Source organism: Elephas maximus, chromosome 1, assembly GCF_024166365.1.
Source record: "Elephas maximus indicus isolate mEleMax1 chromosome 1, mEleMax1 primary haplotype, whole genome shotgun sequence".
NCBI lineage: Eukaryota > Metazoa > Chordata > Mammalia > Proboscidea > Elephantidae > Elephas > Elephas maximus.
The window spans coordinates 81,175,797-81,187,184 of NC_064819.1; the positions used below are offsets into that span (position 1 = coordinate 81,175,797).

The 11,388-nt window shown below is 41.6% G+C and overlaps 2 non-coding genes across 2 annotated transcripts; one reads left to right on the plus strand and one right to left on the minus strand.

Annotated features, from left to right (window-relative positions):
* The first annotated feature begins 874 nt into the window (after positions 1-874).
* TRNAT-UGU (transfer RNA threonine (anticodon UGU)) lies at positions 875-948 on the plus strand. The gene has a single exon. It is a non-coding gene; the product is annotated as a tRNA-Thr (tRNA).
* An 8,176-nt stretch (positions 949-9,124) lies between these two features.
* Positions 9,125-9,196, minus strand: TRNAA-AGC (transfer RNA alanine (anticodon AGC)). Its single transcript has one exon. It is a non-coding gene; the product is annotated as a tRNA-Ala (tRNA).
* Between the last annotated feature and the right edge of the window lie 2,192 nt (positions 9,197-11,388).

Genomic DNA, 11,388 nt, shown 5'->3' on the forward strand with positions numbered 1-11,388 from the left:
CTGCTGCCTCATCCCGATTCCCACGGTCCCTCTACAGTCCCACGCGGGACCTTCTCGGCCGGGCAGAGCTGCGTTCAGCTTCACAGCCAGCGGGCCCAGCCCTCTGAGCAACCCCGAGGGCAGGAATGCGACGAGGGGGGGGGAAATGTGGGGTGGCCGCAGGGTGCAAGGGCCGGGTTAGAGACGAGAAGAGGTTACTTTCTTTGTGAGTCGATGACCTACCAAGCTAGGAACCAGTCTTGAGTGAATAGGGGGCACAGCGGGATTTCGCTGGAGCCACAAAGCTCTTCACCTTAGGAGGACTCTGCCCGGATTCGGGGACTCCGTGTGGCCAGCCGACCTCACTTCGTCTCGCCTTTCCCCCAAGAGGCTCTACACCTCTAGTGGTATGATTAGAATCATTACAGTGCTCGACTTGGCATTGTTCTCTCCGGTTCCCTCCCCTCTAAACCACTGCTTGCTTTGAGTCCGAGTAATGTGAAAACAGGTGGTCTGAGTCTCTCAGTGGAGTTCCTTTGTTAGAGATCCTCACTTAAGGGAATTCGAGAGAAGAATCTAAGTTACATAAGATGAGGCGTAGTAACAGCAAAGGTTGGTTTTAGAAAACTTTACCCCATTTCGAACGACTGGCAGCCTCGACTTATTACGGAGTTTTATCCTTGCACTAAATGAAGAATTATTGGCCCAGTAACTGCAGCTGCCCGAATCTTTTCCTGCTTTATTAGTTCTATAGTACATATGAGTAAGCAAAGCCTCTTCTTGGAGTTTGCCCGTTTTCTCACTGTAAACTGCATTTGATCGTGTGGACTTTGTAGCAAGAATATTTCAACTAATCCGACAGGACAGAACCAGTACTAACTTACACACCCCTATGGGCTCTATGGCTTAGTTGGTTAAAGCGCCTGTCTTGTAAACAGGAGATCCTGGGTTCAAATCCCAGTAGGGCCTTAACTTTTTCCGCTGCACTGCAAACCAATCTCCTCTCTAACCCCAAACCAAAAAACCAAACCCGTTGCCATGGAGTCAATTCGGACTCACAACGACCTCATACTACAGAGTAGAACTGCCACATAAGGTTTCCGAGAAGCGCCTGGTGGATTCGAACTGACCACCCTTTGGTTACAGCCGTAGCTCGTAACCCCTACCCACCAGGCTTTCCTCTCTATTTCTCTATACCCAGCTACCCCTAAATTCTCTACCATGCTTCCAAAAAATACCAAATCCACTGCCATAGAGTCGATTCTGACTCATAGCGACCCTATAGGACAGAGTAGAACTGTCCCATGTGGTTTCCAAGTAGCACCTGGTGGGTTCTACCTAAATTTTGGTTAGCAGCTGTGGCTCTTAACCACTACAGCACCAGGGTTTCCCTACTGTGCTTACTGTACTCTAAATTGATTCTATTAATGCCAAGCAGTTGTTGCTGTGGAATTCCCACTTCCAAAGGAAAAGTGAAATGCCCTAAATAACTCTTCATGTAAGTTTTTGCATTAAATTATGCCAGTTCTTTCTCTCCAAAAAATATTTATTGAGCTTCTGGTATGAGATATGCACAGATTCAGAATGTGCACAGCTGTAGCTAGCAAAATGTTATTTACATCTATCCTCCCATCCAGCAAACCCTTTGCTAGCAATCAATTCCAAACACTTGGGTAAAAATACAAAATTAAAGATTAATGTGGCTCATGTGTTTAAAATTTATAATAGAAAAAGACAAAATAACCCACATGTCAATTAAATGAGGCTGATTGAATAATCTATGGTATATACGTACATCTGTGTTATGGACTCATTTGTGTCCCCCAAAAAGATACATTGAAGTTCTAACCCCCAGTATCTGTGAATGTGATCTTGTTTGGAGATAGGGTCTTTGAAAATGTTACCAGTTTAATTAACACAACCTCATACTTGATTAGGGTGGGCTCTAATCGTTTCTGAGTGATGTCCTTATAAAATAGGAGAAAAGACACAGAGGAAAATGGCCATGGAGTTATGCTGCAGGCTTAAGCCAAGAATACCTGGGACCACTAAAACTTGGAGGATACAAAAGGGGTCTTCCCCTAGAACCTCTGCAAAAACATGGCCCTGGTGACATCCTGAAAGGAGCTGTGGTGGCACAGTGGTAAGTGCCCAGGTTCTAACCAAAAGGTCAGTGATTGGAACTTGCCAGCCACTCTAGGGAAGAAGGATGTGGCAGTTGGCTTCCATAAAGATTAAACCTGTTGCAGTCGAGTGGATTCTGACTCACAGTGGCCCTATAGGCCAGAATAGACATGCTCCACAGGATTTTTTTTTTCATATGCATGCTAAAGCTGGACAATGAATAAGGAAGAATGAAGAAGAATTGACACCTTTGAATTATGGTGTTGGTGAAGAATATTGAAGATACCATTGACTGCCAGAAGAATGAATAAATCTGTCTTAGAAGAAGTACAGCTAGAAAGCTCCTTAGAAGCAAAGATGGCAAGACTTCATTTCATGTACTTTGGACATGTTATCAGGAGTGACCAGTCCCTAGAGAAAGATAAATTCTGTCTTAGTTATCCCGTGCTGCTATAACAGAAATACCACAAGTGGATGCTCTTAACAAAGGAAAATTTATTTTCTCACAGTCTAGTAGGCTAGAAGTCCAAATTTAGGGCATCAGCTCCAGGGGAAGTCTTTCTCTCTCTGTCACCTCTAGAGGAAGGTCTTTGTCCTCAATCTTTCCCTGGTCAAGGAGATTCTCAGGCACAGGATGCACTTTGCTCCTGGTGCTGTTTTCTTGGTGGTATGAGGTCCCCAACTGTCTGCTAGCTTCCCTTTCCTTTTATCTCTTGAGAGATAAAAGGTGGTGCAGGCCACATCCCAGGGAAACTTCCTTTACACTGGATCAGGGAGGTGACCTGAGTAAGGGTGGTGTTACAATCCCATCCTAAGCCTCTTAACGTAAAATTACAATCACAGAATGAAGGACAACCAGACAGTGATGGGAATCATGGTCTAACCAAGTTGATGCACACATTTTGGGGGGGACATTATTCAATCCATGACAGACATCATGCTTGATAAAGCAGAGGGCCAGTGAAAGAGAGGAAGACTTGCAATAAGACACATTGACACAGTGTCTACAACTATGGGCTGAGGCGTAACAATGATTAAGAGGGTGGCACAGGTCCAGGGAGTGTTTCTTTCTGTTGCACATAGGGTCACTATGAGTAGGAACTGACTCAATGGCACCTAGCAAAAACTAATAACAACAGTGGCATATAGGAGTTCCTGGCTGTTACAAATAGTTAAGTGCTTGGCTATTAACTGAAAGACTGGTGGTTTAAAACCATCAATAGCTGACCAACAGCTAGGAGTTTAAATCCACCAGACACTCTTCGGAAACCCTACATGGGAGTACTCTCTGTCCTATAGGGTCATTATGAGTTGGAATCGACTCGATGGCAAAGGGTAGGGGTGCCTCAGAAGAAAGACCTGGGGATCTACTTCATTAAAAACTCTATGAAGCACAAGTCTACTTATGGGGCAACTGGTTGGTGTATTTTTCTAATGGCACATGTCATCTGTATATCTCCTTTGCTGAGGTGTCTGTTCAAATATTTTACCCACTTTTTAATTGGGTTGCTTGTGTTTTTTACTGTGTGTTTTAAGAATTTATTGTATATCTTAGATTCACTACCAGCAGCAGTTGCCATGGAGTTGACTCTGACTCATGGCAACCCATGTGTTGCAGAATACAACTTGAACACAAGTGGTATCAGATATGAGTTTTACCTCGTATGTTTTGATGCTCTGTTATTTGGTGCATACACATTCAGGATTGTTGTCTTCTTGGAGAACTGACCCCTTAATCGTTACCTAATGTTCTTCTGATAATTTTCCTTGCCCTGAAATCTGACTTGTCTGAAATTAATACAGCAACTCCAACTTTCTTTTGATTAGTATCATCATGGTGTCTTAATTATCTAGTTCTGAGTTTTTGGATATAACAGAAATACCACCAGTGAATGGTTTAACAAAAATAAATTTATTCTCTCATAGTCTAGGAAGCTAGAAGTCAGAATTCAGGGTGCCAGCTCCAGGGGAAGGCTTTCTATTTCTGTTGGCTCTGGGGAAGTTCCTTGTCATCAGTCTTCCCTGGGTGAGAAGCTTCTCATTGCAGGGACCCCCCTGACCCCCCCACCCCCCACCCCCCACCCCGTTCCAAAGAATGCACTGTTCTCCTGGCTCTCCTTTCATGGTGGTATGAGGTCCCTGTGTCTTTGTGCTTACTTTTCTCTTTTATATCTCAAAAGAGATAGACTTAAAACACAACCTAATTTTATAAATTGAGTCCTGCCTCATTAACATAACTGCCATGGCAAGAACAACCCCAAGAACATAGAGATTAGATATGTTTTTTTCTTTTCTTGATCCTCCTGCAAGTATCCTTGCACAGAAGAACTAAGTATATAAGTTAACATCCCACATTGCCCTCTGTGGACCTCTACCCGAGTGACATTCTATGCTTTGCTGTCCATCCTGAGAATCTTCATGTCAGCTTTTGTATGTCTAAAAAACAAAAACAGAAACAACAACAACAACAAAACACTGCTGGGGAGTCAATTGCTACTCATAGCCACCCTATGGTTCTAAGTAGAACTGCTCCATAGGATTTCCAAGGAGTGGCGGGTGGATTTGGACTGCCAACCTTTTTGTTAGCAGTCATAGCACGCCATAACTCTTAACCAGTGCCTCACCAGGGCTTCACTTCCTGTCCCAAGAATCTTAGTGTCAGCCTCAATGTGTAAATTTTCTAATAATACCTTGTGTGATCAACATAGCTTTTACTGCCCTTTTTTCCAGAAATGACCTGTGCCCCTTGGAGCCACTACTGCAGAAAGTCTGGTGGGGTGCAACGATGAAACGTCATTAACTACAAGGAAAATGCAAAATAAAAACACAATGAAATAATACTCTCCTTCACCAAAATGGCTTAAATTAAATGGACTGAAAATATCAGGTGTTGCTGATGATATGGAACAACTGAAACTTTCATACATTGCTGAAGAGACTGTCAACAGACTGGTACACTATCTATAAATACTGCCTAAAACTATATATATATGACCCTTGTCATGGATTGAATTGTGTCCCCCCAAAAAATGTGTCAACTTGGTTAGGCCATGATTTCCAGTATTTTGTGGTTATCTTCCATTTTGTGATGGTAATTTTATGTTATCATACATGAAACTTTATATTGGAAACCCTGGTGGTGTAGTGGTTAAGTGCTACAGCTGCTAACCAAAGGGTTGGGAGTTGGAATCTGCTAGGCGCTCCTTGGAAACTCTATGGGGCAGTTCTACTCTGCCCTATAGGGTCACTATGAGTCAGAATCAACTCAAAGGCGCAGGGTTTTTGTTTGTTTGTTTTGGTTAATTTTATGTTAACAGGGATTAGAGTGGGATTGTAATACCTTTACTAAGATCTCATCCCTGATGCAATGTAAAAGAAGTTTCCCTGGGGTGTGGCCTGCGCCAGCTTTTATCTTACAACAGATAAAAGGAAAGGGAAGCCAGCAGAGAAGAGGTGACCTCACACCACTAAGAAAGCAGCTCCAGGAGCAGTGCACACCCTTGGATCCAGGGTTCCTGCTCCAAGAAGCTCCTAGTCCAGGGGAAAATTGATAAGAAGAACCTTCCTCCACAGCTGCCAGAGAGAGAAAGCTTCCCCCTGTAGGTGACACCCTAAATTTAGATTTCTAGCCTAGTAAACTGTGAGAAAATAAATTTCTTTTTGTTAAAGCCATCCACTTATGGTATTTCTGTTGTAGCAGCACTAGATTACTAAGACAACCCTGACACTCCACAGCTGTATTTAGACCCAAGAAAAATGCATGCTTGCTGCTCTTCAAAGACATGCACAGAAATGTTCATAGCAGTTTTAATTGTTTCATATGTACATCAACAGCAAAAACAATGAAAAAAGTGTTATGGAAGCAACAGTCAAGAAATCAAACAATGTATTGCATTGGACGAATCTGTTGCAAAAGACCTCTTTAAAGCATTAAAAAATAAAGATGCCATTTTGTGGACTAAGGTGCACCTGACCCAAAACATGATATTTTCAATTGCCTCATATGCATGGGAAAGTTGGACAACAAATAAGGAAAACTGAAGAAGAATTGATGCCTTCCAATTATGATGTTTGTGAAGAATATTGAATATACCATGGACGCCAGAAGAACAAACAAATCTGTCTTGGAAGAAGTACAGCCAAGAGAGTTCCTTGGAAGCTAGGATGGCGAGACTTTGTCTCATGTTACCAGGAGGGACCAGTCTGTGGAGAAGGACAACATTCTTGGTAAGGTAGAGGGTCAGTGAAAAAGAGAAGGACCCTTGACAAGATGGATTAACCAATGACTGCAAAAATGGACTTAAACATAACAATGATTGTGAGGATGGCGCATGACGGGGCAGTGTTTTGTTCTGTTGTACCTAGGGTTGCTGTGAGTCAGGAACGACTCCAAGCCACCTAACAACAGCAGTATTAATACAATGGAATATGACAACAATAAAAAAAGAACTTCTGCTACTAGAGACAATATGAATACCTCTAATAAAAAAGATAATGAGTGAAAGAATCTATACTCAAATGAGCACATATGGTATGATTCCATTTATAGTATTTCAATACACAGGAAAACAGTGGTAGAATTCAGGTAATTAGAATTGACTGGGATAGATACAAGGCAGTTTCTCAAAGCTGAAAAATTCTTTACCTTGGTCTGCATGTTGGTTATATGAGATATACATATGTAATAACTCTTCAAGCTGAATAATTACATTGTATGCATTTTACCCTTTGTGAGCTAAGCCTTAATTTTAACAAAAAGAAGAAAGAAGAATTTCCTTGAATATCTTCTCACCTCCAGTACATCCTATTTTTTCATTAATGCTGTTCAAATTGTGGTCTGCAGATTGGTGCCTTCACAAAACTGTTTTACCAGTCTGTGAGCATTAGAAACTGTATACCAATTTTACTGTACCAGTATATTGGACTCCTCCTATTAAATAAAGTGGAAATAATTTCAGGGGTTGGGTGAGTGGAATGTGGTACTGGCCACTTAATGGCCAAGCAGTAGAACTGTGTTGAAGCTTATGATACAGTCAGATTGGCTTGACACATAGAACCGAAGAGAATATACAAATCTGAGGAAATATTATTATATTTTTTAAAATTTCTTATTTTAAAATGATATTAACCTTAATCAAGCCTGCTTTATGCATTTCTATTTTGCTGTTACTAGCTAAACAACCAAAAAAAAGGCAGTTGCTTTCAAGTTCATTCAGACAAACGGTGACCTCGTGTGTCTCAGAGTACAATTGTGCTCTGTAGGGTTTCCAGTGGCCGATTTTTTGCAGATGTAGATGGCTCAGCCTTTCTTCCTAGGGCTTCTGGGTGGATTCCAACTTCCAACTCTTTAGTTATCAGAGCAAAGTTTTAAACATTTGCATCACCCAGGGGTCTCATTAGCTAAAGAGGGAAGTAAAATTAATATTATTTATTTGTAACTCTGCTTTACATGTGGGGAAACAGGCCTAGGGCACAACTGGAAATAAAAAAGAGATTGGAAAATAAAAAAGAAATGTTCCGTCTGGATGACAGCTCATCTTTCGGAATCAGCCTCTCTGGAATGAAGGAGGCAATTGCACCAGCAGAGGCTTCCCCATTTCCGTGAATGCGGTGGGAACAGTGATGAGAGTAGAAGGGGAATGGGCTGACGGCTTTGAGGTTCACCTAGTGAAAACCAACTTTTTCCTAAAGAAATTCTCTGGCTCCTCTACTCTTCACATCCTGTTCTTAGCTCTAAAGGAGTTTGAAGAGGGGAACTGTGACCACAGAAAGCCAGAGATCCTGTACAATTGCTAATAATTACATACTGAGCCACCTTTCCCTCAGTCCTAGTATTGGTGCAGAGGCAACATAGATGAGGCCCTTGCAAGTCGAGTAGGTGACCTCAAAATTGGCTTAGGAATGGCCTGTGACAGACTGGTGGAAAGTGGATAGTTACAGCTTTCAGAGAGAAGAGAAAAGGGGATGATGCGTTATGAAAGGCCTCCAGAGCTCTTGGCTTCTCATGTCTTCTACCATAACTGATCCTCCCTTTCCTTCAGAGAAATAGCTTTTTCCTCACCTTTAAGCCTTCTTCTATAAGGTCCCTCTAAAAGATTTTCTCCTGGCTTAGGTCAAAACACACACACACACGCACACACACAAAAAACCTTTTAGTTCATATCCTGGATTGTATGATCAAATCCACATTGATTCACAAAGGTTGTTATTTTTATTCTCAGAATCAACAATTGAAAATATTTATAGGGAAACGCAGAATCATTCTATAAGGATGTGACAGCTGTCCTGAAACAATGCAGATCTTACCTGAGTTCTTTGGGTTAATGTGTCTGTGCTTTCCATTTTTGACCCATGAGTGTTTAGGATTTGTGCTCCATTTCTTCTTTGGCAGCTTCTTTAAAGGTGGGAGTCTCCCAATCACACCCAGACACTGAGTTCAGGGCAGGTAGACAAAGAAGTTGCTGCACATTTTGATGGCTTCTATCTGCTCCATATCCAGGTCAGCGAATGAGAGGTAGACAAGACATGGCAGCGAGTCTTTGCCTCCTCAGCCCAAACCTGGGTTAAATATCTACTTCCCAACGTTTTAGAAATACTAGAGGATTATAGGAAACAAGGAAACCGCTCTCCTCTTTGGCAGGAATGAATTCTTCTTTGCCTGACATTCTTTGAGAATCCTGTGTTCTCCCTCCCGAAGAAGGAACAATCATTTTTCCCAAGCACCAGAGCAGGTTTTTTTCTTTCAGATTTTCTAGCCTCTTAACAGTCAACTTTCCTCAAAAAGTCTTAAAAAGACTGCTTAATCTTTGGAGCATGATGGTGGTGGCCCAGGTACCAGTGATTGTTGATTGTGCTTGGAGAGAATTATGGATAATAGAAATGACAACAAATAACCGTAAGTGAACACCATTACCCCCACAGGTCAGTTAGAAACATGAAGGCCACAACAACTCAACTGAAGAAAGAAGTGAGTGCGTGAGAGTAAGAGGATCTATGGGTGTGCTTTGTGAAGAAGGTAAAGTAGAGGTACTGGGTATTGAACCCAGGGCCTCGTGCATGCTAAGCACATGCTCTACCACTGAGCTATACCCCCGGGCGACAGCTCCACAAGGAACTTCATGACTGACCTCTGAGTATTTGCGAACTAACCCATCAAGATAAAATCATTTAATGTTCAATTCTGCTGTTTCAAAATCCCTACACTGCACTCTTTCGGACACGGATACACCAAGAGAAGGATACCTTAGTGCTAGAAAGAAAGGTATTGTTCTTCGTTGGGTGGTCTTCCACCAGATTGCCCGGAATCAGCCTCCAATCCATCAACAGGGTTAATCCCGGGATAGCGCACTCTCTTGAAATTTGTCTGAATACAACGTTCTGTATTCTTTTGACTCTTGGAAAAATATTAATGTTTTACAGAGGCCAATAAATAAATAAAACTAACTCAAGTGTGTGTGAAAATACTGTAAAATTGCTGAAACAAATAAATCTAAGTTATTTTCAAAAGAATAACAAGCAAATGTTTTACACAGCTCTTCGTCCTCATTGTAAAACAAAAAGAATGGCAAACAAATATTAAATTGTGGTTAGCAGAGTTGTGTGTTTTTTTTAAATAGTTCAATTTTTTTTCTTTTTATTTTATGGGTGTAGCAATTCTGATCCATTTTGTGTAAAATTTAGGCCCAAATAAACGTGCACATACAAACCCTGGTGGCGTAGTGGTTAAGAACTACGGCTGCTAACCAAAGTTTGGCGCTTCGAATCCATCGGGGGCTCCCTGGAAACTGTAGGAGGTAGTTTTTTATTCTGCCGAATAGGGTCCCTATGAATCAGAAGCGACAAGACCGCAGCAAGTTTTTTTTTTTTTTTTTTTTTTTAAGTAGGGTCATTATGAATTGGAATCTACTCCAGGGTAATGGAAACCCTGGCGGCGTATTGGTTAAGTGCTACAGGTGCTAACCAAAGAGTCAGCAGTTCAAATTCACCAGATGGTCCTTGGGAACTCTGTGGGACAGTTCTACTCTGTCCTGTAGGGTCGCCTTGAGTCGGAAATGACTCAATAGCACTGGGTTTGGTTTTTGGTTTTGATTTCCACGGTAATGGCTTTGTTTTTGCTTTCGGAATCTTTAGGGAGGAAACCTGGTGGCAAGGTGGTTAAGCTAAGTTGCTAACCAAAAGGTCAAATGTTCGAACCCACCACCAGCTCTGCGGGAGAAGGATTCGGCAACTTAATTCTTCTGTAAAGATTACAGCTACGAGTCCGATTTGACTCCACAGTAGTGAATTTTGTTTGCTGCTCTTCACTGCTGACCTAGACCGCTGGTTCCAGCTGAAAAAAAGTGCCAGACATTTGCTCCGTTAAGATTACGGCCAGCGTAAGGGGCCACCTTGAGTCGGAATCTCCTCGACAGCAACGAACAATGTGAAAGCAAACAGATTGCCAGGCCTTTTCTTCTATGGCCTGGCTGGGTAAGTTCGAGTCGACAACCATTACTTAGCAAGAACCGTTTGTGCAACCCAAAACTCTCCTCGCATAGGGTAGTGATTCTTTTTCTACAGGACTTTTTGACATTTCTTATGATTAAAAAATCCCTCCCCCCAACACACACACACGATATGTAATATCAGAGCAGAAATGAATCGTAACAGCGTATGGGAATTTCTTACTCCATCAATTCCTAGGTTTCCCCACTGAATTACAGTTCCTTTTTTAAAATTTGAAATAAAATATGCAAATGTCTCTTAGCACTTCATGGAAGACCTCAAAACCAAACCCATTGTTGTCAAGTTGATTCCAACTATAGCTACCCTATAAAAATAGGATAGGATTATAACAAATTATAGATAACATTGCGAAGAATGGGAATCCCAAAATACTTATTTGTGCTCATGAGGAACCCGTACATAGACCAAGAGGCAGTCATTCAAACAGAACAAAGGCATACTGCCTGGTTTAAAGCCAGGAAAGGTGTGTGTCAGGGTTGTATCTCTCACCATACTTATTCAATCTGTATGCCAAGAAAATAATCCAAGAACCTGAGCTATATGAAGAAGAACGTGGCACCAGGGTTAACAGAATTAACTCATTAACAGTCTGTGATATGCAGATGACACAACCTTGCTTGCTGAAAGAGAAGAGGACTTGAAGCACTTAATAACGCATATCAAAGACCTAAATCTTCAATATGGATTATGTCTCAACATAAATCTTTACAACTGGACGAATGAGCAACACCATGATAAACAGAGAAAAGATTGACATTCTCAAGGATTTCATTTTAATTG